Source organism: Haliotis rufescens, unplaced genomic scaffold, assembly GCF_023055435.1.
Source record: "Haliotis rufescens isolate VD_foot unplaced genomic scaffold, xgHalRufe1.0.p SCAF_9, whole genome shotgun sequence".
Classification (NCBI taxonomy): Eukaryota; Metazoa; Mollusca; class Gastropoda; order Lepetellida; family Haliotidae; genus Haliotis; species Haliotis rufescens.
Window position 1 is genome coordinate 13,060,984 of NW_025964383.1, and position 27,887 is coordinate 13,088,870.

General features: G+C 38.7%; 1 protein-coding gene and 1 long non-coding RNA gene across 3 annotated transcripts in view; both read left to right on the forward strand.

The window, feature by feature from the left end:
* LOC125377435 lies at positions 1-27,715 on the forward strand. The gene is made up of 2 exons (XR_007219605.1): positions 1-45; positions 27,534-27,715. It is a non-coding gene; the product is annotated as an uncharacterized LOC125377435 (long non-coding RNA).
* LOC124112462 overlaps positions 1-27,887 on the forward strand; it is a 180,872-nt gene that overhangs the window by 56,293 nt on the left and 96,692 nt on the right. The gene's annotated exons all lie outside the window — the stretch shown is intronic.

Here is a 27,887-nt window from a genome sequence, read left to right on the forward strand (position 1 = left end):
CAGTTCTCCGAGAAGGTTGGGACATGCTTCGTGTGGTTCAGTAAGGTAGGGATATTCTTCACTCATTCAAATAAGAGTAAAACAAGTTCAAAACCGAAATGTTTCAACTATCGTCAATATGAACAACTTATGAAAGGGGGGGGGGGGGGGGGGGGGGGGCATTTTGAATATGACATCTGTCCACTTGATTCAATAAGCGACCAGCACACAACAAACTCCTCACCTACATGGATTCTAGGGGCCAGTTTTTTGCCGTTGAGAACAATGAAAGTGCTGTTGGTAGTTTCTTTACTGTTTGTTTTTAGACATACGTGCAGTAAAGTTGGTCTTTTGGTGATGTTATGCTTCTCACGGAAAATCTACACAAAGGGATTCTCTGATTCACTAAGGGTGTGAATTATAATCTATTTGGCTGAACATTTAGCATTACTATATATCAATATCTTCAATATAGTAATGTGCACTTTAGTGAACAGGGAAATGAGAAGCTTGATGCATGCAAAATGTACATCGCTATTAAACACCACTGACGCTCTTCAATTAAATAAGTAGTCAGACTTTGGTTATACAATGTGTACAACTATCAATAGTAGGCGTCGGTAAGATTAACCTGATCTGATGACATTGATATCAGTAGGTCGAGCTGACAAGTGGCATGATACTATTTCATAGAATTCACAATGTTTGCACTAAATATCAAGGAGATTTCAATCCAAAGTATTTATTCAGATAGACATAATAGCAAATATAATCGTATTCAATCTCTTCAAATTGCTGCAGCCTATCAATGGTCTTTGATGCATTTATATTGATAAATGGATTTTATGGTCATTAATGTATTTCGCTAAACGAAAATATTATATCTCTTTTCACTCTTCAAAGAGACTTGACATGTCGCGCTGACTTCCAAGATATGGAATGTGACGTCAGTTGAAAAAATGAATTGGTGAGTCCAAACAGTGCAAATATTCAACATATTTTTCTTTTGAAAAACTGTTTTAAAGCCTAAAACATAAAATTTAGTAATACCTGTTGTTATAGTTATAACTACTTGTGACCTCTTTTCGGTATGTTCTAAGTTGGCAGGCCTTTCTGCCATGTGTAGTTAGCTGTTCCAAGAAAGCACCGTTTTCAAAGCGCTCTTGTCGTCTTTGTAGAATAGAGATAAAACTTCTGTGTTATAAACTTTCATGTAGTCCCACTGTAGAGTAGAGATACCTCTTATTTGTATACTTGAAAGTCCTAAATTGTTCAGTATCCGGACTAACAGGGTTTCACTGTTCAAGTCTGACTTGGGCCATGTCAAGTACAGTATGTGACTCGTTATGATAAATTTAATCAATATCTTCACATTCACAATGCACTACGCAGTAAACAACGCTAGTAAGCGAATTACCAAAGTAATCAGTTGTAAGCTGCGGGCATATACTCACTGAAATTATGTAACCAAAATTTGAAAAAAGCATAGATCCAAGATATCTTCACCTCCTTTCTATAAAAACATGTAGCATTTACCTGTGTACTTATGTATGACGATGTAACATGAATAGCTGCTTGACTATATATACTGAGGGGCAAAATAAAGCACATCAAGTTTGTTTTCAATGGAATTGGAAATTGAAAGAACTGTTGCTAAATTTGATTATCTCTTTTGAACTATCGCTCATTCCTGCAACAGTGTCTAAGAGGTAATCTGTGGCTGGGTAAACAAAAAAAACTGGTTCAATGAAGACTGGGGAAATGAATTTGCAACAACATGACTGCTACGGTGTTTGACATGTTGTACATTTGTTCCAAAATATCAAATATTTTTTTATTTTAAAAGAAACGATGTCTAAGATACCCATCAGCAGTTGAGAATTATGCGATTTTTATATGTTGAAATATTTAGGCTTTTTGTAAACTTGCCATGTCAAACATTGAAAACGACATATATACATCATGCTACATCTAGTTTTACTGTTACTACAGAGCCATCCGTGGTACATAAAAGAAAGAGACATAGTTGTTAAAATTCCCAACATATAGAGGTTATCACGCGAGTGTGTTTGGGGATGGTAAATATCCTGCATAAGGACTAAAGGTTGTATTTAGCAAGCCTTGTCGAGCTTAATACATAGTGTTTATTCCTAATACAGGATATTTACCATCCCCAAACACACAAGCGTGATAAACCTCTTCATCATATAATGTCATTCTCTAATTCTGTGCTTGAAAATCTCTTTCCCTCTCTTACAAACATTACCTAAACATTGTGAGTTTTCCTGGAATGCACGCATTAATATTTAGTACGTCACAGGGTAAGTGACGTGTCAGTCGAACAGTGACACTGGCCAATATATTTCCAACTGAAATCTGTTTCTTATACAGTGTTGAAGCAACATACTAATATACGCAAAACAACAAATGTTTTTACTTGCATTTCGCGGCAATCCATCGGTTTGCCCGCTGGAGTTACTGCCCTTTGTCAAAGGGAAGCTACTTTAACCATAGTCTACGAGACGTCACGTTCACGTTCAGACGCTGTTGACAGTCGGTCTGTCCTGTCATAACTTTAGAAAGTGCAATCAGACGTACACACAGCGTCAAAACTAAAGAAGGTAACAATTCAAACGTATTTGGGCCAAATCCAACTATTTTAATTTGTGGAAAAAGGTTTCAAGCCGCAGAGGTCTACACACACAGATATGGCTACTGATCCCGCTTGGCTAGGCCTAGTGCCCTCGCGAAATAGTTTCGGAATTTATATCTTCAAAGTTGATAAACTTATAAAATGTCTTAGCTACGCCACAGCCAGACACTGATTTAAGTATATTAGACTGTTCTTTTGATAATCATAGCAAGTATCTCTTTAGTTTATCCAGATTCCCGATGATTAATTCTGACTCGATTGCCGAATGACACTAGCGACGACATGTTTGTTTATAAACACTGAAAGTAGTCCCTATCGATCTACGCAGCCGGACTACGATGACATGAATTATCCCAGTCAGTGAGCCTGACCACCCCGTCCCAATAGTCGCCTCTTACAACACGCCTTGGTTGCTCAAGACCTATATACGGGTCCTTGATATTTCAAATATTGCAAATGTTTAATTTTTATTCATGTTAACAATCAGGGAAAGCTTTGTAATATTTCTTTTACTATACATTTGATCTTTTTAAGTAACTCGTGTCTGTGTTGTGCTGTAAACAGGCCTTGTTATGATGGCATGGTGCCAAATATACTATAGGCTGACTGTGAGTATTTGTGTGCATGTTTTATATCATACTGAGATGTGCCGCCATAGATGAACAATAGATTGATACGTGCCACTACCTTGATTCGAAACACCTCTTCGTCCCTCATTTAAGTTTTCTGTCTTTCAGAATGGACACCTTCCCGAAGTGTTGTGTCTGTCAGCAGCAGTTTACCCTGAAAGGTCCAGCCCCCTACTTACTGCCCTGTCTACACGCTGTGTGTGAGACGTGTGTGACATCTGCAGCTGGTGGTGTGATATCATGCTCTACATGTCACAGGAAGGTCAACCTCACAGACACTCGTCTCCAAACGGATGCAGTGAGACAAAAGGAAATGTTCCACCTGACAGTCAAACATCGTCCAACAGAGATTCTCTGTACAAATGAAGATGACGGGAACCAGGCTGTGTGTGGGTGTCAGGAGTGTGAAGACTTCCTCTGTGAATACTGCCAGAACATGCACAGCAGCGTCAAACTTACCAGGAAACATGTACTTCAAAACTTCAGTGACATGGAACCGACTGTCTCGAACATTCCAGCCTTCTGCAGTATCCACAAACACCATCTTCTTTATCTGTTTGATAAAAGCTGCAAAAAGTTAATCTGTGTGAAATGTAGGTTTGATGACCACGCAGACCATGAGGTTGTGGAACTGGATGTGGTTGCTGATACTGTAACAAAACAGTTGAATCATAATACGGATGAGCTGTCAGCGTTACAGGCTCGCCAGCAATCACACATGCACAGCATCAGACAGGGAACCGAATCCACCGACAGAACACACAACACTTTGAAAGAAACTATTGGCCACACATTCCAATCTCTGAAATCACAACTCGACCAAAGAGAGAAGGAACTTCTGATCGATCTTGAAAGTCAGACGAAGGAGACCAAGGCAACTCTACATGCTCAACTCACCACCTGTGAAGAAGAATGGAAGACATGCACTGGGGTTTTAGACTACATTGCCAAAGTCCTCCTCTATGCCTCCAAGTCAGACCTCGTGGAACTGGAGAGTTATGTAGGGGACATAACTCGGATCTATCTAGAAACTGCTGCCCCTCAAACACATGTCGTACCTACAGCTGTCTTCATCAGCAACAGCTTGTCAACACTGAAATCAAACATATCAGTGTTTGGCGCCATTTTGCCAAGGGAAGTGGATGAGGAATCTGTAAAAGGTATACACATTGAACATCATTGTAGTTTTATTTATTCTTTGTATGCGTACAATGTTTGCAAGTTCTTGTGACCTTCTATTTCGTTTACAGACCCTCTTTTTTCTTCATGTGTTTCTCTATTTAAGACTCATGCTTTGTTTCTGAAGATTTAATGTTTGTAGACTGCACATAACACGTTCCCGGTGTTAATCGTCAGGAGTTATTCGTCTGTTGTTTCAGAAAAGGATACTCAGACTGACGATGACTTTATGGCAGACTTGGCAATGAAACACAAAATGGTGAGTACAATCAGTGGTGGAATAGCATGAAAGCTTGTGTGCACACTGACCAACAAACTGACCAACTACGGGTTGATCCAAAGCAAATTTGCCTCAATCGTCATAAATATGTTTTGTCATATTGAGAGAAAGTGCATCAGACTATTTAACGCTTGTATTTTCACAGGACCTGACAGAGCTGAAGACGAAAATTGCTTCAGATGAGAAACATATTGAAAGCCTCAAAACACTTATAGACAAGCTCAATGTCGAAATCAGAAGCTTGAAATCGGTTTGTTTTTATCACCTAACATGTACACACCTTTAGACGTGTCAGCGTCTTTCATTATATTCAAATATGTTGTATGAGAGTGTCATGAATTCTTGATAAAGATTGGAACCGTTAATCATTGCATGTCTTGGAAATCCTAGACCCATGAGATGCCCTGACAGGCACTTGTGTTGTTATACAATACATACACTACTGCCTAGAAGTTCATTCCCCTTACACGCATGGGCAACGCGTTACGCAACCAGTGTGCATCGGGTTGGTCACGCGTGTGATACCCGTGTGCAACGCGTTGCACACGGGTGTGCACCCCGTCCGCCACTCGTGTGCAACGCGTGACACACTCATTAGAGGGGGAACAAACTTTTGACCAAAGGAGGACCCGTCTTAAGCTGAACCTGGAGGTGGTAACAAGGAGAGAAAATTTTGTTATCCTGACGAAAAATGATAATACACATGTATTTGCTAATGTCTCCTTTCTTGATGTGATTTTGTGGGAATAACATGAATACTGTTGTGTTTAAATAGATCTGTCTTGTTTTATACGACCATTGCTTCTAAATCTGATGGTGTTAAGAGAATACATTGTCCTGGAACATGTTATTGAAATTGAAATGCTTTTATTGTGATTTGACATTAACCGTCTGTAGTACGACTTTCAGTGATAATATGTATGAGGTTTGGCGGCGCATTGTTTTTATTGGACCCTAATTACTTTATGATGACTTGGACTCTTTATCTCAGGTCCATAGCAGTGAGGCTGGGAAAGAGCAGCATGTAATTAATGAGGGTGGGTTATATCATTGAGGATACACTTGAGGGAGAGAATACTAATTACCGTACTACAGGAAGAGACCTGTAGACGTAAGCGCGGGGTTGTGTTTTAGCTGGCCGTTCGATAAAGGCCGCCAGGAGAAGTGAGCTTTGACTGCGTCATCTAAAATAAATAGTAAGAAACAGCAGTGTTATTTTCACGGGTCTGTTGAATAAACTCCCAGCGCTACGGTCAATGTATCTTCTACTTGATCCTTGATACATCATTTTGGCATTCACAATATATAGTAATTCAACGTACAAAGGAGCACTGATCTAAAGCAATTCCGCGGGAGTAGTTGTTACCTGTGCATTACTGTATTTTCCCAGTGAGTACCCGGATGATATAGCAGAAATCTAGACTTGTTCGCGACCTGTGCTCGCCATTCGTAAGCGCATTTTTATTGAACGTAGAAGGACGTATGGTCACATTGATCAACAAAAATGTAAAAATACAGTTTTGGAAATGTAGGTATATTTGTGGGGAGCATCGGTAATGGTGATGCAGTTTTGGTAAGTCACTTGCTTGGTAATTGTGCGATCTTTGTGTACACTATTTTGACTTGCAACACAAAGTAAATATTTCATGTGAACATTGCTTATTTTACCGTGTGTATATGTTTACATTCAAAATGTAAACATATTTCACTAAGGAAATTTATTAAACGCCTAAATATTCAGTTTATTTTACAAATTAACTGAAAAATATGTCCATCTTTATTAATATGATAATGAATTCCAAATATTTGTTTATGTTTAATATCATCACCAAGTACAGTTCTGTATTGTTGGGCTTCTTTTCTTAGCATAATTAATATATTGTGATGTGTTTAAGCTCTTGTGATCTTCTTTATCATTTTTAGCCTGTCGGTTAAATAAATGAATGGATTATTCAGTCAATTTGTAAAATGACTGAAATATTTAGATATTTAATAAATTGCCTGAGTGAATCATATTTGACACATTGACTGTAACATATACACGCTTACAAAAGAAAATACTTGTGAAAACAACGTCTATCGCGCATCGAAAAACTTCCCAAACAAACGGAAAAGAACGAGAATGATTCTGTTCAAAGCTGCAGCGAATGAATGAAAACAAAATGCAAATATAATTATTACAACCTATCAAAGTTATAATGTATCCGGGAATATCAACATAAAGGAACAATATCCATTGCGTCTGCAGCTGTACAAAAATACTTATTCGATGTCCAATGTCTATGTGAGAATCAATTACTTTAATAATAATTATTTGGAAACAATATTTGGAATATATATGAAATATATTTAAATATTTAAATATATCGTTTTAAACGTTATTTAAATGTATCGAATATTATAACCCGTGTTTGTTTCTTAGCTGATCACTTAGTTTGTTTCAATTGTTTCACATAGCTGCCAAGTTAGCTGAGAAAGCCCACGTGACAACTATGTTTATAATGTCCTCGGTTCTTAAAAACATACATTGAGTTAGATAACAATGAACAACCAGGCAGTGTATTATCGGTTACCCTTTGAACAAAGTACGTTGTTTTTACATCTGTACTTCACGCCATGATATGAGTGTATTGCCTAGGTTTAGTAAACCTACCTTCACATGTAAACACTTACTTTTGACATATCCACTGTGCAAGATAACAGTAATTAATCAATCAACGTATTTCCTGTTGATCCTTTGATGTCTGGGAATGATCAGTTGATTTACAAAAAAAGTAAAGCAACTGACCATACATCTCTTGCTGGGCTGCCACATGCATATCACATAACTCACATTCCACCTCACTTCAAACCTGGATTTAAAATTTGAATAATTACCCCAGGTCCAAGAAAGACCAAATTTGAACCTTTATAATCTGAGTGGTGCTACAACTAAGTATACATGTAACACGTCCCATTTTAATTCTGGAAACCCAAAAGTCCAGAAACTCTACGCTCTTTGCCCAGTCTCGGTTAAAGGTATTTACAAAATTAAACATGCCGTTTTCATGGGACCATACCAAGGAAGAAAAAATGAAAAAAAAAATGTTTAAAAACTCAATATTTAGACTATGTCGCCCAAGGGCCTGCCCATGGGCGAAGTGTGGCCCATGGGCCTGCCCATGGGCGAAGTCTGGCCCATGGGTAGGCCCATGGGCGAGAATATGTTCCTTTACTTAAAACTCATGTTTTTGATTCGCAAATACATTTAATGTATTCATTCAAGTATCATGACACAATATTTAACTCATTTTAACTTAATTCAACGATTTTATAGCGATATTGAAATATTTCGCCGATGGGCGAGAAAAGGGTTTGGCCCATGGGCGAGAATATTTTTCTTTACTTAAAACTTATGTTTTTGTTTCGCAAATACATTCAGGTGTTCTTACTATTTTCATGGCACATAATGTAACACAATTTTACTCAATTCAGCTATTTTACAGATTTATTGAAATATTTCGCCCATGGGCGAGAAAAAGGTTTGGCCCATGGGCAGGCCCATGGGCAGGCCCATGGGCGAGAATATGTTCCTTTACTTAAAAGTCATGTTTTTGTTTCGCGAATACATTAAATGTATTTATTTAAGTATCATGACACAAAATTTAACTTATTTTAACTTAATTCAACGATTTTATAGCGATATTGAGATATTATATATAGAAAAGGGTTTGGCCCATGGGCGAGAATATTTTCCTTTACTTAAAACTTATGTTTTTGTTTCGCAAATACATTCAGGTGTTCTTACTATTTTCATGGCACATAATGTAACACAATTTTACTCAATTCAGCTATTTTACAGATTTATTGAAATATTTCGCCCATGGGCGAGAAAAGGTTTTGCCTTCGAAATCCTTGATTATTATATCATGCCAGAGTTCTGAAATTCAGTGACAATGCTGTTGAACAGTAGAATCTGATTGACGTCTTGTGCAGAACCTGTTTGACACTATGGGTTCCAGGACCACTAACACTCTGAGCTGAAAAAGTTTGGTCCTAACCGCACCCAACATCTTTAATGAACCCGGCCTTATCTCTCAAAACGTTTTGGCAGTTTATCATACGAATTCATGTGCGTGTACAACATTAAATTTTAGTTAGTTTATATTTCATTTCCCATTTTATGACCCGTTGATACATCCCACTGTGCAATTACGTGACAGGTACGCGTGCGCGTATTTTAATGGAAAGAAACTATTCGTCTTTTATTGCATAACGTTTGGCTGAATATCTTACATTCTAACGAAATCTTGAAATAATTATTTAATTACAAGCAGTGTCGAACTGACTAGTGGGAATTATGTTTCAATGCGATTGAGGAAAACGTGAGTGAATATTGTGACACTAAAGCAACTTTTAACTGCATTGTCACTTTTGGTATGAAAATGGTAACAGTTCAGAAAAAACAACAGCCTTCTTATGATAATTCCCATTAGTACGTTGTATCTAATTACAGTGTCGGCCTTATTTACAGGTGATTCTACAATACCTGCTCTCGGTCAATTACGATCTACCACACCACGCGTGAATAAACAGTTATGCAGGTGTTGCTGTGGGCAAATACCTAGCCTGAAAATGTATATTTTTTTTAGGATACATGTTTTACAAATGTTCGTTGATATGTGGATATATTAAGCACAAAGACAAAAAAATGTTTTTGAAAGATGAATTAGTGCCTTGATATATTCATCGAGATGTGTATCATCGTTTAATGGGGTCATTCAATAAACGTATGTTTGGAGGAGATATCAAAGGAGCCGCCCAATATACACAGTGTCGTCCGGTGAACTACCACCCCACCCTGTCCATTAGAGTTATGTAATCGGTACACAAATATATTTGATGCGGTGTCAGTGCGAAAGGAGTTTGAATTACGTCCGCCAGTTGTCACAGAAATCCTCAAAGTATAGAAACAATAAACAAGGTCAATCCGTACTAATTACCTAGTGACGCACGTAACAACGACTGTCAATAGGGAAAATGGTGAAAACAAATTGAAATAGATTTTAATAAAACATTACTGTACTACATAACTCGCAAAAGCGGTGCCTAAAATTTTTGACCGTGTTATGTGTGTTGCAATATACTTGTGTGTATGCCCTCTCCTCTAAAAAATGTATCACTAAAGTATTTGCATTGTAATAAATATAGTAATGATAAAACTTGGTAATTTGGTAGGTCTCCGACAGATATGATTTTCAGTTTTTTTACACCTTTGATTGATACGGATTACGTACCTGTAGTCTAGTCACTGTCTCTAATGTATCTGCTTGTTAGAAATGTCAAATGTCTTGTTAAAGCACTGTTCCTAAAATACGGCAGTTTCTTTTATCGGGTATAAATAGTTGATTCGTCTGGTCACGCAGTCATTTTTTACTTGATCGAATGATTTCCACAAAAAATTACGGCAGAGAGTTTTGTATTTTATTATATTTTTAGAAGATTTTAGAAGATGCTTACATCACTGTATCTCAGAACGTAAAACTGATAACATTCAACCATGTAATTAGTACACAGTTAATTGTTACATATAATTTCCTGCATATTCCTTTTTGAACAAAAAGCCTACATGTATACTGATATCGGTGTCCACTGTTAAAAGGGTATTAGTGCAGTCAGCCATGGTAAATGGAGAGACAATAATAAGGTGATTAATTATAGTCTGTTGCAGAATATGCGGTATAAGTGTAGTCATTGATACATATACACATTACACATATACAGATGAAATACACGATATGATGCAGTGCAAGAACAAATTAAGATACGGTTTCTATTAAAAATAATTATCCGATTTTGGATTTAATTAGCATGTTTAAATTTTCAGGCCAACACGGCTGAGATACAGCATCGGCATACTCAACTGGAGTTGTTTTCTGCCGGTCGTAAGTTCATTGTTTGACTGAGCACACTCGTGTCGGGGTTGCGATATTTTCTTCTCTTTGTTGGCAGCCTGCCACCGGTCTGAATTTTGAGAAAGGTCTCAGCATGGGACTGTTAATTACTTCTTAATGATGTCTACAAGCTTACAATTTTTTTCAGTTCAGAGTGTTAGTGGTCCTGGAACCCATAGTGTCGAACAGGTTCTGCACAAAACGTCCATCAGATTCTACTGTTCAGCAACATTGTCACTGAATTTCAGAACTCTGGCATGATATAATAATCAAGGATTTCGAAGGTGAACGAGGGGAAAGGCAGACGCACGTGGATTTACCCTCAGGTTATTATTGTCTGGAGTTCACATTTTGGGGCATTTCATATACTAATTGAACAGAGTTCACCTGCACATGTCCACTTTAGTGATACAGACTGTAACCAAAAATGCAATGAGCCGTAGCTCTTAATCCCTTATAACAACGGTAACAACAACCAGGGTGAGGACACAGTAAGGTTAAACCGTGTCCAACAGACAATCTGAGGTGGCTATCTCCCATCAAGTCAGCTCTGTTTTTAAGCGCATAGTTATGTTTTTACATATTGAAATAACAGGAATTTAAAAAATTATATTTAACAAACCTACACATTACCAAATACAAAACTGTATAACCCTCTCTAGACTTCGTTCCAATTAACCTGGATCATTCAACTCGCTCGCGAATGTCGTATGCGACTTTAAAGTGAATACGTCTACAGTGTACAAGTAACTTTTAACTGTATCATATATACTCATGATAAGCAATTATTTTTCGTTCCTAATTCGAATGAGCACATTCTGAGGCTAAATCTGCAAAAGGACAGATAAAATATTTCTTTGTACAATGCAAACGATACAAATGTAGCGGCTGATAATAGATACAATGATTTAATAACCTGCAATATATCAAGTGTTCTCGTTCAATCTATTGTACATATTGAAGTGATTGTAAAGTTTTAAGGAGTACTAAAATGTTGTGGTATTATGAATGTATTTAGAATATGAATAGCGAAAAACAGTCACCATATCGGATGTACATGTATAACTTGTCTTCCAACACCACGCTTGTGCCGAGGCCCATGGTCATAAAACTAATCGGTCCCATAAAAGGAGCAAATAGTTTCGCAGATACTTCTTGCTATGGTTCACTCACAATTGTCAGACGACCTAATCATCAGTCAGACCAGTCAAGTGTGACCAGCGTACCTGCCTGGTTTTGGCTCCTAATTACTGAACTGCCCAATACTTTCATACTGTGGGCAAAGTAAGCGGCCTCGTTGAGTGATACAGACTAACCAGATTATGATTGTGTTTGTAAGTTGCGTTTAATCTGTGTCGGGTTGCAGTTGTTTTATTAGTCAAGACTAGGGGTAGTTTTTTCAATGAAACCTTTTAGCCGTTGAGTTTGTTTTTCATTCATTTCATTAAATACATTGTGAGGTAGAATAATAACACGTTATATGGATAAAACATCTCCCTAATCTGAGTATAATCTCACATGTACTCTAAGTACCGTACTATATTACTTTGCGGAGACACTGAGTATAATTTTTTAGTTGGCATTGTATGCTGTCTGAATGACTTTACACAAATCCCTGCATTCAATAGACCCGTGAAGATCTTCAACAAACCATTCTTGGCGTAAAAGGGCGACAGTGCTTGTCGTAAGAAGCGACTACCGGGATCGGGTGGTCAGGCTCCCTGACTTGGTTGATGCATGTCATCGTATCCCAATTGCGTGGATCGATGCACATGATGTCAATCACTGGATTGTCTGGTCCAGACTCGATTATTTACAGACCGCCGCCATACAGCTGAAATATTGCTAAGTGTGGCGTTATACAACTAACAAAACACAAAAAGAGAAAGTGTATGAGTACTAAAACTTGCAATAGATATGCGTACCCTACGTACACACATGAGTCCCATTCGACAGTCTACAACACACGAATAACTGTCAAACAAGTTTGGGTACCCTTTCTGTTCAGGCAAGTTATTTAGTTCGATAATTTTGTATTAAAATCCTTTTCAATTTGTTTTCATCCTTTTCCACTATTCCATGCATGTTTATGTTGCTACATCTTATTGCTCATGTTTCCAAGTATTGTAAAACACTTTAATGTTTCTCCTTCTTAATCTAACGTCATAACATTTCCGGTCATTGCCATCATCTAATACACAAGAGATGATACCAAGACATATTTTATTCGGTTTTATGGTCTATGTGGTCTTACAATTGATTTTATTAGTCTTTAAATCTTATGTCCAGTAAATATTTTCACAAACAGGGCTGTTAACTGATATAAGGAATGTAACATCCAGTTGAGGACTGAATACGACGTACGTTAGTCTGGTAACGACATTTCTACAATTAATATTTTGAATAAGCCGTTAATACGCCAGTTGTGACAGGAATGATGGTATGGTAGATGTAGCAGACATATTGACAGCCGTTGTTACGGGAGTCACTAGGTTATTAGTACGGCATTGGCCTTGTTGATTGGTACTATACTTTCTGTGGCCACTGGCGGACGTAATTCAAACTCCTTCCACACTGACATCGCACCAAATATATTTGTGTACCGATTACATAACTCTTACTGACAGGGTAGGGTGGTAGTTCACGCGAAACGGACGACACTGTGTATATTGAGCGGCTCCTTTGATATCGCCTCACAACATACTTTTAATGAATGACCAATTAAACGATGATACACATCAGGATCGCGGAGAAAATACAAGCTTCGTTCGCGTTGAATATATATATCAAGGCACAAATTCATCTTTCATAAACTTTTTGTGTCTTGGTGCTTAATATATCCACATATCAACGGAAATATGTAATACATGTATCCACAAAAATATACATGTACAGGCTAGGTATTTGCCCACAGCAACACCTGCATAACTGTTTATTCACGCGTGGTGTGGTAGATCGTAATTGACCGAGAGCAGGTATTGTAGAATCACCTGTAAATAAGGCCGACACTGTAATTAGATACAACGTACTAATGAGAATTATCATAAGAAGGCTGTTGTTTTTTCTGAACTGTTACCATTTTCATACCAAAAGTGACAATGCAGTTAAAAGTTGCTTTAGTGTCACAATATTCACTCACGTTTTCCTCAATCGCATTGAAACATAATTCCCACTAGTCAGTTCGACACGCCTTGTAATTAAATAATTATTTCAAGATTTCGTTAGAATGTAAGATATTCAGCCAAACGTTATGCAATAAAAGACGAATAGTTTCTTTCCATTAAAATACGCGCACGCGTACCTGTCACGTAATTGCACAGTGGGATGTATCAACGGGTCATAAAATGGAAATGAAATATAAACTAACTAAAATTTAATGTTGTACACGCACATGAATTCGTATGATAAACTGCCAAAACGTTTTGAGAGATAAGGCCGGGTTCATTAAAGATGTTGGGTGCGGTTAGGACCAAACTTTTTCAGCTCAGAGTGTTAGTGGTCCTGGAACCCATAGTGTCAAACAGGTTCTGCACAATACGTCAATCAGATTCTACTGTTCAACAGCATTGTCACTGAATTTCAGAACTCTGGCATGATATAATAATCAAGGATTTCGAAGGCAAAACCTTTTCTCGCCCATGGGCGAAATATTTCAATAAATCTGTAAAATAGCTGAATTGAGTAAAATTGTGTTACATTATGTGCCATGAAAATAGTAAGAACACCTGAATGTATTTGCGAAACAAAAACATAAGTTTTAAGTAAAGGAAAATATGCTCGCCCATGGGCCAAACCCTTTTCTCGCCCATCGGCGAAATATTTCAATATCGTTATAAAATCGTTGAATTAAGTTAAAATAAGTTAAATTTTGTGTCATGATACTTACATAAATACATTTAATGTATTCGCGAAACAAAAACATGACTTTTAAGTAAAGAAACACATTCTCGCCCATGGGCCTACCCATGGGCCTACCCATGGGCCAAACCTTTTTCTCGCCCATGGGCGAAATATTTCAATATCGCTATAAATCGTTGAATTAAGTTAAAATGAGGTAAATTTTGTGTCATGATACTTCAATAAATACATTTAATGTATTTGCGAAAGAAAATCATGAGTTTTAAGTAAAGGAACATAATCTCGCCCATGGGCCAAACCTTTTTCTCGCCCATGGGCGAAATATTTCAATATCGCTATAAAATCGTTGAATTAAGTTAAAAAGAGTTAAATTTTGTGTCATGATACTTAAATGAATACATTAAATATATTTGCGAAACAAAAACATGAGTTTTAAGTAAAGGAACATATTCTCGCCCATGGGCCTGCCCATGGGCCTACCCATGGGCGAAATATTTCAATATCGCTATAAAATCGTTGAATTAAGTTAAAATGAGGTAAATTTTGTGTCATGATACTTGAATAAATACATTTAATGTATTTGCATAGTCTAAATATTGAGTTTTTAAACATTTTTTTTTTCATTTTTTCTTCCTTGGTATGTTCCCATGAAAACGGCATGTTTAATTTTGTAAATACCTTTAACCGAGACTGGGCAAAGAGCGTAGAGTTTCTGGACTTTTGGGTTTCCAGAATTAAAATGGGACGTGTTATGTTATAAATTCATTAACTGAGCAACAAGTGAATTACGACAAATACACAAGTGTAGGGTTATACCAGAAAATGTGGATGACAACAAGGGAGTAGTAATTGTATCATCCACGCAATCCGAAATCCGCAAATGCTTTCACTCAGGGATACTTTTTTATTATTAAACTGTAACCATCAGGGGTATTTCCAAATAACGACATCCGATGAGCTTTCGCCGTTATTTGTCTGTTTGTTTAGGCTGAAGAAATTAGTTACCATGCGCCCTTTGTTGAAATCTTCATAGATCACGGGTAACCAATCAGTTTTCAAAAATGCGTAAGCTTATTTAGCTGTCCTTGCAGACTGGTAGCCCAGTCTCTTGTCACGCTCGGTTGCGTTAACGAGCAAATTGACTCACGGCAGCTAGAAAGCCCAAGCGGAAATCCAAAGGTCGTATTACCTGAAGAATCAACCTTCATGTGCGAAATATCTACTGCTCTCAAACTTAAAGTCAGAACTTTCTAACCAAGGATTACCAGTTGAAACAGGTCGATGGCTGAACATTCCCAGGGAAGACAGCCAGTGTCCACTCTGTGAATCTATCGCTATGGGAGATGAATTGCATTATTTATTCCAATGTGAAGCTTTTCACCAACGGCGATATGAACTCTTAAATAAGCAATATCTTAAGTTTCCAAACATTTAAGAAAATTATGACCATTAACAGTGTAAGAAATCTAAAAGGCCTATCTAAATTCCTTAACAATGTGTACAATACAATTGGTAAATTGTATTAGTATCCACGTATCCTATTTTTATTATTTTTGTTAAATTGTACATAATAAAAATTGTAGATAATTGTATGTCATGTTATTCTAAGAATAAATGAGTGTGAGTTTGAGTCCGACACCCGAGAAGAAGCCAGAGATTAGTGCCCCTTTGTGAATAGTTTACAATCATGTGTTTTAGGGTTAGCTGTGTTGGCTTAAACGTATTTTTATTTCAAAAGAAATCTGGATCGGTAAACAAGCAAAACTTGCTTATGTAATACCTCTCCAGGTAACAACTTAACAACAGCTGGATATACATAAGAGAGTGATGAACATAAACATACAAAATGCACAAATGAAATACACAAAGCCAATACACTGAAGCAAGTGGTGTCTGTGAAATAAGGTAATGCAGTTTTCCTTTACTACATGCATAAAGTTAAGCTACTCAAACCTTTTGCTTTTGACAATGATGTCGTGAACTGATTTAAGAAGAGTCATGTTTGTAGAACTGCTTAACTACTGCCACGTAATATCATTTTTAGACCATACCCATGTGTGTAGAAATACACAGTGTTTCTGATATTATCATATTTTTTGACAGTTATAGAAAAAGTGAATTGCATCTTCAAGGTGATATCCACAAGTGCAGTCTGGTATGTCTGATACATGTCGTCTAAACTTATCAGCGTTTAAGTCACTGCAGCCGAGCCTAAGGCGACAGTGGACAATTTGGCATGATCTATGAAAATATTTGAAGTCAAAATTATTAGTAATTGCATCAGAACGATTAATTAATGATTTGATTTCTTTTAATGAGCGAGCATTAGTTACTTCATCGGATAGAGGGTTCCGCAGGTTGATCATATCCAGAAGAAATTATTATTAAGCATAGGTCTGTGTTCTACATTTGATTGTTTGTATGTTGAATCTATTTCTAAGGTTCTATTTGCTGTTATCAGAGAATTGAATATACACTTTTCAAATATTTTGGCTGAGCAACTTGTGAGTGCTACAGGTCTATAATTTGAGCATTCATGTTCATCGCTGACACTGACACCGCAACAGCCCGGCAGTGGACATGACACAGTTATTTGCGCACCGATTATATAACTCCTACAGACAGGGTGGGGTGGTTGTTTAAAGCGAAACGGACGACCCCGTCTGTTATCTAATAAATGCTGTGCGGCGCCTTTGATCTTGCCTCAAAACATACACCTTATAGTAGTAAACGACGATCAGGATGGCCTGGAAATAAACACAATTCTGTCTGCCCAGTGTATCCACAATTAACTAGAATGCTTCATATCCACAAATATATATATAGAAAATAGATATTTGGCCACAGCAAATATTCATTTGCTTAATTGCATCAGTATGGTTTATCAGAACATGTACAATGCTTTCTTACGCTTGGTGAGGCAGACTGAAATTGAACATTAGGATAACGTCAGCAGGGATAAAAGAGGTCATACCAAAGAACTTTAATTACTAGTGGAAAAGTCAGACATTCCGATCAACCACTACCAGGCCCGGCCGGATCACAAGGTTGACCAGATCAACACCCCAAAGGAACATCTCTACGCCAAAGAATGAGTCCCTTTCGTCATGGTGCACAAGAATGGGGGACAGGACATCGAGTACGACATCACAAACTACACAGACTTGTACCACTTCTTCCAGAGTAGTGGTGTACCGACCTCAAACCACTTCGTCGCCAATACCGCCGCCCTCCTTGCCAAGAGTCTCTACCAGAACTACCACTACTAGAAGGATACCGCCGCTAGACTTCTAGCCACACATGCTCGCCAGCCGACGCCGTGCCTTCCCACGCTTGCCCCCCCACCCCCAGGCCCGAACTTTTCCATATTATTAAATATTCTTTTATCACCTACTCCCACCCAGCCAAACCCCAACCCCTTTAACTTTATTAGAATAGGCTGTAAACTTATGGGTGGGGGTGGGGGGTGGGGGTGGGGGGTGCACTTCTTTATTTAATCATTACGCTTTTTTACCCTAATAGTATAAGTGCTTCCCCGTGTGCGAGATAGGCTTAAGTCGGAAAGCGCACGTTAAATCTCCGAGGTACCTATCTACCAGAACTTTATTTGCTCTTCTGGTCATACATAAATATATGTAAGTTACGTACATGGGGAGGCTAGATTATTTACAGCTAACAGCAATATAGTGCAAATATTATGTTCAATAAAAGAAAACGTTGATAGATCTATAACACACTTTTTGTACTATTAAACAAACTGTGGATTTTTAAGACATTTTCGCTTATTGTAATAACATCTAGCTAACAAATCATGTCTATCTCTGAAATCCACAAGCATAGTTGCTGTCAAACCTAAAAAACATATTCAGGGAGGTCAGTTTTGACTTGCCAAGCACCTTAAGGTGAGTTTATTTTTAACTGTCAAAAGCGATTGTCCCTTCAATACTAGTATATGGCTGGAAGCTGTTTCTCGGACTGTTATGAGTTATGATGTATTTTATGATATTACTGGGGAATGTTCAAATTAGTTACTGTCATTTAATCCAACGTTCTAACTGTCAACTGTCTCAACAGGACCATAGGTTTGGTTATATATTCTCCCTTTCTCTATGTCTTAAGTTGTTAATCGGTAACTGCGGTCCAAATGTATCAACTTATTCATCTATTGTTGCAAACGTGACTGATTTAAACATATCTAATTGATCATGAACTACTCAGTCAGTCAAGCACCTGTATCAGAAATGTAAAACTAGCCATGTTTCATGTAGTCCCAATATCACTGAAAAATGCCGATGAAACGTGACATATAAATTTACTCACAGACAATATTTTTTTCGTGAGAGTGAAGCTCAATTTTATTAAAGTTTTATTAACAATTTCATAAACTATAATAATATTAATATTAAAATTCATCATCACTTGCCAAGTTTATGAACATGTCCCCATTTGGGAGATGTCACATATAAACAAGGATTCGAATTAAGTTTGATCGTCTTTGACACTGAGGTTTATCCCCACTTTGCCAGCAAACTGCAGAAGATTAACAGTGAGTGAGCATCGTTTCTATGTTTATACAAGAAAAGATGTTATGCCAAAAACGCTCACAGTAGTTAGTGAGTAAACTCACGACCTGTCATGACCTGGTTGAGTGACTTCCTCCAATCAACGTGAAAGAATTACCCACAGAGAAAGAAAGGATTAAAGTCACCCATAAATCTTATCCTAAGGTACTACTCCAACTTCTAAATGCCTCCCAAAGAAGGATTAAAATCCCAAATATATCCTATCTACGTGGTATAGGTACTCACAACCTCTAATAATAAACTGTTACGTTTGGTATCCCCAGCAATACTCACTATGGTCATTGGGCAAATGTAAAAATCACAAACCCTAACGAGATTCTGTCTACATGGTCACACCCGGTGATTGTGAAGATCTCAAATTCTATCAACAGTCAGACAGAATGGCTGTTCATATTCATTTACAACATCCTCTTATAATTAGTATAAAAGTGTCCCACACAAAACCTTCTTTTATTTATTCTTTCAAAATACAAAACAGAAAGTGGGGTGTGGGGAAATGGGACATATTCCTACGTGAAATAATGAGACATTAGTAGTGGTGACGGCTATATCATAATTGTACTGTCTAAAGTATAAATTTGGCGAACGAAAAACGTTATATTTGCAATCAAATGGAATGACTCGTGTGGGCAAATGAATATGTTCGCAAATCCACAAACAATCATTTTATTAATGGCGAACATTTACCAACCCGCGACAATCGTGTCAACACGGGGGTTCCCCTAGCAATAAACTTGCATCTAAATTCACTACTGTTCTACTGTCGGCTAGCCACAACGGCTAGGCGGGACCCTAGTGGAATGGTTCATGCCATAAAAGTCTAACAACCGAACACTAATTAAGACGGGCCGACCTTGTATTTACGGTCTGGTGAACACAGCTCAATGGCCGCTCATTAACTCAAATTTCACATCTCACTGTTTTGTTTTATCTCACTATTCATTTGATAATTTTGTCAACTTCAACTGGAACCCGGTCCCGTGTTACACGCGTGGCACACGCGTGTGCAACGGGTTGCACACGCGATGCACACCCGTTGCACACCCGTGTGCAACGGGTGCTCACCCCGTGTGCAACCCGTTGAGCACCCGTGTCACATGCGTGTTACACGCGTTCTCAACGCGTGTTAGGGGAATGAACTTTTAGGCAGTAGTGTATGCTATATTTTCAGTGCATTGAGGAGAAGGAAACCACAGAGAAGAGAGCCTCTAAAACCATGGATGTCTTACTTGGTAAATTTGTATCACACTTCGTCTTTTAACCTACCTTAATCACATTATCTCAGATACATTTAATAACTAAACATGCATCTCCATGTCCGAGAGTGGTAAACAGAGCAAAACCCACACACGAGGTCCCCCTGTCTCATCATACATATATATGGTGATGTATATATTGATGTTACAGGTGTGGCCAGAGAATGTGGTGTTCATCTACTGAAGCCAGAAGTTGTAGACAGATCTATGGTGCTGAAGTGTGAGTACATTATTTCATCATGTATCTCCTTCGATATAGGTTTTGATGTAGATCGTGTTCTGAAGTAATATAAAACGTCAACACGTATGGAACATTTAGTCACCCACTACGATTGAGGGGCATAGAGTAATAAACTGGCTCATGCTTGGGCTAATGAAGGTCAGGCGCTGGCAGTCTTTGTGTGTCATTGGCTTGTTTACCTGGCCCATGTTAATTACTTACAGGACACGTTGGTAACTGTGTACAGCATCAGTTATTACAGATTAATGTTGCTAAATTCACAACGCATTGGTGTAACGTTGATTTATTAATGATTATTTGTATACTCGTATATGCACGGGGTCGGTGTACGGTTCTCTGTAGGAAGTGACAACATGGAGTCGAAGGCTTGCAGTATATACACATTCCTTTAGACAGGTAGATATATGTATATACAAGAAGCACTAGGTGCCAGGTCAGCACATTCTGTTGGTGCCACGGATCGCCTAACCTACCCCTAGCTAGGTTGAGGGTGCGGCTATATTTCTTTTTCACAAGTCCAAATATTATATATCCATGGTCAACAGATACGGAGTCAGTCAAAAATATAAACAACAGTAAATAATGAGTGACAAAGTTACGCACCTCGTTCAGGATGGCTGACAGTCGACTACAATACAATTGAGATTTGCATATTTTAAGTAATTGCAATTAAGATAATAAACATATATATTTTATGGCTACAGGGTAATTCGCCTTTGTTCATGCAGACAAAGGTCGCTATAACAAATCTTACCCACCATATAATCGTCTTGGAAATGTTTACCTTAAAGTGAACCAATGACAGTTGCCATAAGTAGACATTCCCCCCGCCTATGGTATCACGAAAAATTTACCCAGAGGGGTGAGTGAGTGTATTGTGATTAACGCCACTTTAAAAATCAATTCTGTTATACGATTTGGTAGCAGCTTAACATAGGTGAAAACCCCGAAGTAATGCAGGTCTTAGACCTTCAACCTTCTGATGAAGAACCCAAGAGCTGACAAATGATATTCTGGGCTAATTTTGAAATCAAACCAAAGATCACACAATTCTGGCACGCCTCGTTATAACGATAAGTTAGAAGTAAAACAAACATAGTATATAAAAAGTCTAGTGCCTTGGTGACACTAAACAGTGAATGCGCGAATTGGGTTGAACCCCACTTTAAAAAGTATTTCCGTGATATACCGACATGTCTGCTTGTGTGGGGGGAACGGACAAAGTGATACAGGCATTAGACATTTGTCATGTATGAGGTGCTGACAAACATGATCAGGGAGAATCTTGGATTAGAATCCACGAGCATAGGTTTCTGATATTCGTCAGCAAATTGGGGTGCCAGAGGCGACTTGGCGACCAATGCCACGACATGAAAGCCATTCGGTGGAATTAACTGCTGACAATTCAAGAGATGGTGGGTGACAGTGGTTTCAGTGGTTTCCAACAGTGTTTCCAACTGCAGCTAAAATTTATCGAGGAAATGAGCAGGAAAATACCGACTGAAATATTCAAGCAACATGACAGTGGTCTGTAAATATTCGAGATCGAGTCTGGATCAGACAATCCAGTTATTGACTTTATGAGCATCGATCCACCACGCAATTGGGATACGATGACATGCATCAACTATGTCAGCGAGCCTGAGCACCTGCTATGAAGAAATGAGCGAGGAAAGAAGTGAGGGGGGTGGGGGAGGGTTGGGTGGTGACAGTTGTTTCCTACAGTGTTTCTCACTGGAGCTGTAACTTATCGAGGAAATGAGCAGGAAAATAAAGACTGAAAGCATAATCACGAGCACGGACATTGGGGACACACAAACTGCGAGCACCCTGGCCACCCGATCGCCATCTCAGACGACGTCATGGCGACCTTGAAGGGAAGAAAGACGATGCAATCCCTGTAACGCCAGGCAGACATTTTTACACGTTTGATGCACCTTCGGGATGTTCTGTATATCGTGCAATATCTGCGAAGTTCGTTCTACTTCTAAGATGTAATATCTGAAACATTTTAACAGAAGCCTCACGATAACAAAAACTGAGCCAGTATGAAGTTGTCAGTGTTAATCGTGAGTACCATGTACAGGCAGGTACAGTGGACTGTTTAACCACTTAATTGGTCATATTGTTACCATTGACACTGTTGTGTATGGTGATGTGCGTGTGTGAATAATTTCAAGTACATCAATATTCTCGTGCCGATAAAGTCACCGTGTTACTGAGACGTGACAATATAGTCTCACAGACTTGGTTCTAAATAACCTGTGTGTCGCTCACGTGTGAATACAAATGTGTCTTGTGATGTGTTAAGCAGATTGTGGTCCAAGTGTAGTGAAACTGCTATTGCAAAACGTTGAACATTCTTTATACACTGTTTGTCTCCAAATATGTGGATATCAAGGTTCACAAGTTAAGATTTAAGTCACTGCATTTGTTCTTGCATCCGCCTCCTAACCTGCCAATATCTTAACACTTTTATTATTACTTCCTTTGTTTGTACAGGTTAGACTTGTGAAACGGACAATTTATTGGCGATAATATATTTTAAAGGCGAAATAGAGTTTGAAACATTGTATGTAGCATTATTACAAAACAATACCAAAAGTATCGAGTGATTGGAATGAATGGATGCGACATAGGAAGGACTAGGTGTAACAGACCAATCAACAGAACATGTTGGCGGTACATTGTAAGGGTACAAACAATCAAGAAAGGCGACATTGGTGTGTTGTCAAAAACATTAACGTTTGAGATGATTTGATCAATAATGAGTTATGCCCAACGTCTGGTCAAACTTTTGTTTATGCTCGACAAGGTCCGAATCAATCTCCCAATGACAATTTGCGGGATTCTTGTTAATTAATCTTGCAGCGGCTGGCCCAATTCGGCTAACGGCAGCCGTTGACGTCGGCGTACACGTCCCTGGATTATGCGTTATAGGTTCTACTACACCAAATCAGAACCAGTTTGGACAGTGCGGTTTTCGTAGGGAGCCTTCAGTGCAGATCGAGAGATATCTACAGGCTGTGATTGGAGGATATTCTGTAAGATTTTTATGTCTTCAAATGTACATCCATCCAGTTATTAAAACTGACCATGTCTTTTTCAACATGATGACTTATGCTGAATGTGACCACAGCTATTTTCAAGTAGGTGACATTTGGTGCGAAACTGGGGGTGGTGTGTTTAGCTTCCGGTACTCGGAAAAGGAGCTGGCTAAGCTAGTCTAAGACCAAACTGTGCACACACGTACAGGTAATAGCTGTTGAATGCTTAGTTATTTAAGAAAAGATTATAACGTTACTATAGAATTCTATGGGAAAACATTTGGTTGTGTGTAGCCTATAGGGGAGGGATCAGAACTCATGGCTGCTCATTGCAATCGTGTGATGTTATGCTGTTGGAGGTCGTCAGTTACGATACGTACACCGTGGGCACGAGTGTTATCGTCTTGAAAGGCACAACGTGGACTAGCATGCAGCGAAAACGGAATTACTATCGTCGCTAGCCTGATATCTCGGTAGTACTGTCCAATGACCGTCTTACATGTATGGACAATATGCAGTGGCGTTCTGGCAGTCATTGTGATCCTGCCAGATATCAGTACAGACCTACCGTCAAATCTAATGTTGCCTTACGTTAACGTTCGTTGAAGTCTATCCAGAGTGATTCGCGATTCCCAGAGTTTCCGCCCTCTAAACGTCATTGGTTTTTGGGTCCATCATTAACATTTTGTGTCTGCAGAATCCTGTTCCAGTGTCTGCAAAACACAGACGAAGAAAAAAATTGAACATATTGGCTACAACTACTTCTCCCTGAGTTAAAAAATTTTGAAGCATGTCAATCATCCATAGTGGTTCATCACGTTATAGATGACGCATTCCCAATCTTATGACAAATACTGCGTTAAAGCAAGAGTAGGGGCTTGCGTGTTACTGTGGGTAATACAAATCAACAATAGAAAGATCGGGGCGATTTTGACAAAATCAAGAATGACCTGAGTGAGTGAGTGAGTGAGTGAGTGAGTGAGTGAGTGAATGAGTGCGTGAGTGCGTGAGTGAGTGAGTGAGTGAGTGAGTGAGTTGGGTTAAACGTCGCTTTAAACATTATTCCAGTTATATCGCGGCGTGTCCGCTTAATGTTGCAGGAACGCCCGAGGTGATGCAAGTCTCAGACGTTTACCACTTCGGTGAAACCAACGCGTACGGGTATGGTGCTGACAAAACTAGAAACATAATCGGGGCGAACCGGGATTCGAACCCGCAATTAGGTTTCCGGAGATGTTTAGGTTTAGGGACGCAATTCTGCTCAGCAAAACGCGGTTTTCATCTGACTACCGATCGTAACATTTCTCATCATCATGTACATTTTTGGAGAGCATAGACCGTGGCAATAGATATAGTTACAATCATAGAAAAGTGAAGGAAATAGGTATTGATTAGTTACCTCACACCATGAATGAGGCATTCTTCAAAATACAAAATGCACTTTGTGCTAATGAGTAAATATGTCCGGACTGATGCTAGCTCACTGAGATACCATGCCACAGATTAACATGAATACCCCAATCAGACACAGTATACTGACTCCGAGGCGACCAGTCCTTGTTTTAGACCCTGAATGTCAAGCGCCAGACAGGGAAACAATAAGTATAATCTTTTAACGTGTTTTGGCATGACGCGGCCGGACATTGAACCCCGAACCTTCCACTCTCAGGGGAGACGCTCTACCACAAGACAACGGAGGCGGTCCTCAGGTTATGGGCAAAATTGTTTCGTGATTCAATTATGTCAGGGACATGTTAATTTTCTAATCCTGACAGTCATTTAGTTTCGACATTGCGTACGATCATACAATTGTGATTTGTTATGTCATGGAAAGAGTTGTGTCGCTTTTATGTAAACCTTTCTGTCATTTCTAACTGAAAATACTATCTCACTGCTTTAAATATCACTTTTTCAATGTTCATAACCTGCATCGTGAAACCCTAGTAAACAGCGTTATTGATTTGTATTTACAGGTTATATTTTTGCTAATTTGGATTTGCGTCCATTGACAAAAAGTATTGAAAACATTTCCTATTTCATAATAATCAATAAAATTATCCCTACTTGTCGCCGACCAGGTGTCGCCATTTTTCATGTTATTTCTGAAATATCCCCCGTTCAAAGTTAACTGTGCAATAAGCTTTGCAAATGGGCAAGTGTGCGTATTTCTGTCAGTGGAAAAATAATCATTAGCTTTCTGTTATAACGCGACAACAGGGAATCAAAACAGTGGAAAAAGAAATTTCCCGTCGACAAACTGAACCAGTTATCGCCATTATCTAAACAGCACGTGCCACGTGATAAAGCACATCGGTTCAGTTTTACAAATTACATTTTTTATTTTCTCTCGTATCTCAAGCTATTTTTATATTTGGTAAAATTAATAACAAATGCTTTTATCAGTTTGTCGCCTGCAAACCAATGTGATTTCACACTATGTACTATGGATTTCGCGATATATACAGGGTTATTCACATTTGGAAAATAGCTCAAATAGGTTTTAGAATTGTTTTGGTGGAAGAAATGACAGACAGAAAGTAAGCTATGACAGAACTGAAAGTGCATCATCGTATTGTTGGATTTTCGTTTACGCGTTAGTTAGTCACGTGACACCACCCGCGTGTCTCTTCTAAAGTTGTATTTCAGCAAGGTGATTATATGGTATGTTTTTAATATTTATTCACAGGAGTTATATTTGTTTATCATTTCTAGATATATATTTCTCTCTTGAAACCGAGCAAAGGTAAAACAAGTTGCGATCACGTGCGCGCTGTAGCGGGGACTAAGCGATAATTGGCCCTCGTCGACAGCTGGTCACTGGTCAATTTTCAGGGTAACATGCGTATTGACAGTTAGTTAACGGGAAAGTTCTCTTTCCACTCGTAATTCCTACACTGTGGTATAAGAGAAATAAATCTAAATGTTGTCCACGCAATGACATGAGCGCAGTTGATCTTAATTTTAGAAAACCAATTTTCAGAAATGACTAGAATGAAATTGACAACAATTGTTCACCTGCTTGCATCTGCTTTTGAGACTGAGAGCAATCAAACAGCACGCGCCTCAGCTGGAGCGGTGTCGACATGCTTGCACGTTCTGGGCGGGCGCATGGTCTATTTCGCACGTGCCGCACGACATTTATTCTGACAGCAAAGCGCCAGGACATTTCAAAATATATTTGTATATTTACAATTAATTTAATTGCTGTTTGGTCTCAACATATTTCGTTTACAGAAGAACACTATAACATACTCCAAATAACAAAATAGCAGAAAGTTCAAGAAATATTTTCTAACATGACTTGTTCACTACATGTAATGTCGCTTATTGTTTATTGTGTTATTGACTGTGTCCTGTTCTGATAATGCTGCCCATCTACTGTCTCCCATCGCCAAGCCCCAAACCATGTGCGTCCTGCAACGTGCTACACCATACTCCACCAACTACCGGATGACACGTTACACTGTGATCTCAACAGCCTCATTTTAAGCTTCTTCCTCATTATACCGCGTTCACTCGTGTTTCTGTTAAACGATTGTGAACAACTGTGATCGCGAGTTTTCGCGCTCTGCGTGATTATTGCGGGATGTGTATCCTTTTGTTTTAGTAATTCAGAATCTCCACTGCAAATATTTCAGTGACGAACCTGTTACACAAGACCTGTTACTAACTGATTTTACATTCGCGTTAAAAGATTACCGAATTCATACACCAAAACGTAATACATAGTAGGTTTTATGTTCATACTACTGCACTGTGATTATATTACACTATTTGTATGTCAGTACATTGTACTTAGCTGTGCATTCCTTGCAATTGGATATTTTTGCACAACTTTAATACCCCAGTTTGTCTCATGTGTTATTCACTTGTAAACTACATTCATATGTTGTAGGTATACATCTGAAGTATGACAAAGACAGAGTCAATCTCGACACAGTCCACATCAACACACAAGGAGACCTGGTCAACAGGGAGTCGGACACCAGACCTGCAGGGGAGGGGAGACTGAAGAAGTATGATGGCACAAGTAGCACTGCCCCCCTCCCCCGGGCTGGCTGTCCCCAGTACTGGGAGGTGGTGAACAGGGTCAGTCTGGACAAACCACTCACAGGGCAGGTCCTCATCCTGGAGGTGGGTGTATGCGGGGAGGAGCAGAGGGACGTGTCTCATTGTATCAATCATATAGGTGCACAACCCAGCACCTGCTGCATGCAGGTCGTCCACTGTACTACACACGGCGGGATAT